This window comes from Trypanosoma cruzi, genomic scaffold, assembly GCF_000209065.1.
Source record: "Trypanosoma cruzi strain CL Brener 1047053517007 genomic scaffold, whole genome shotgun sequence".
NCBI lineage: Eukaryota > Euglenozoa > Kinetoplastea > Trypanosomatida > Trypanosomatidae > Trypanosoma > Trypanosoma cruzi.
The window spans coordinates 3,575-4,827 of NW_001849093.1; the positions used below are offsets into that span (position 1 = coordinate 3,575).

A 1,253-nucleotide genomic window follows, 5' to 3' on the forward strand; every position below is an offset into this window, starting at 1 on the left:
CCGTGTGCCTCTGACACTTCTTCCGATAACAACACGTGACGAGTAAGCACTTGATGCAGTTATCCCTGGCTGACCCCTGCTCCTTGATGCCACCAAGACGAATGATGCAGATGCTTCTGTGCGCACGACACCTCTAGTCTGAGCTGCGCCGTGATTTTAGCACACGATCAGGTTATCCCTGGCTGATTCGCAACGCCAACGCGGTTCCCCTCTTTCCTCTTGAAACGCGCGCACGCACACATAAACACATAAATGCGTGCGCTGATGCGTGTGTGTGTGTGTGTGTGTGTCTGCGGCGATGATGTTTGATAAGTTTCACTCTTGTCGGAGTCCGATCCGTGACGACACCTGCCTACAGGGTACCCGATGCTGATGCCCCACTCCCCACTCCCCGTTTCTCGCTTTCCTTTTCCTGACGGCGCCTCCTGTGTGACAGCGTGGGCCGAGGCTGCTAGTTTGAGACATGCGGTCGCCCCGACCAGCCGCCGCGACGGGCGATGACTCCGAGGTAAGAGCCGTCTTATTCCCGACACGGATGAAACACCACAGCTTGGAGGGCGTGCGGCGCAACGCTGCAGTCTCTCACAGTCTGACGTCGCGGTGCGGTCTCTTTCGGTGTGTTGCGCGAGGGAATGCCTGGCCAAGGGATAGGGGGCGCTGCGACTGCCATTCGTTGTTTCTCTCTTTCCTTTCCTCCCTCTCCTTTTCTTCATTTGCATTATGCCATATGTGTGTGTGTGTGTGTGTGTGTGTGTGTGTGTGTGTGTGTGTGTGAGGAAAATGCCCGCTCAAGCATCCCCCTTTCTCTCTCTTTCCCTTTTTCTTCTGCTGCGCTAACTGGGCGGGGGAGCATGATGCCGAACCGTGTGCCTCTGACACCTCTTCCGATAACAACACGTGACGAGTAAGCACTTGATGCAGTTATCCCTGGCTGACCCCTGCTCCTTGATGCCACCAAGACGAATGATGCAGATGCTTCTGTGCGCACGACACCTCTAGTCTGAGCTGCGCCGTGATTTTAGCACACGATCAGGTTATCCCTGGCTGATTCGCAACGCCAACGCGGTTCCCCTCTTTCCTCTTGAAACGCGCGCACGCACACATAAACACATAAATGCGTGCGCTGATGCGTGTGTGTGTGTGTGTGTGTGTCTGCGGCGATGATGTTTGATAAGTTTCACTCTTGTCGGAGTCCGATCCGTGACGACACCTGCCTACAGGGTACCCGATGCTGATGCCCCACTCCCCACTCC

General features: G+C 55.7%; 2 non-coding genes across 2 annotated transcripts, besides 4 other annotated features; both read left to right on the top strand.

Annotated features, from left to right (window-relative positions):
• On the top strand, nucleotides 1-74 carry Tc00.1047053510987.10. The gene has a single exon (XR_008255739.1). It is a non-coding gene; the product is annotated as a C/D small nucleolar RNA (snoRNA), TB11C1C2, 5' partial (small nucleolar RNA).
• Nucleotides 1-1,253: a sequence feature (heterozygous, Esmeraldo-like haplotype).
• Nucleotides 266-290: a microsatellite.
• Nucleotides 729-774: a microsatellite.
• Nucleotides 852-936, top strand: Tc00.1047053510987.20. Its single transcript, XR_008255740.1, has one exon. It is a non-coding gene; the product is annotated as a C/D small nucleolar RNA (snoRNA), TB11C1C2 (small nucleolar RNA).
• Nucleotides 1,128-1,152: a microsatellite.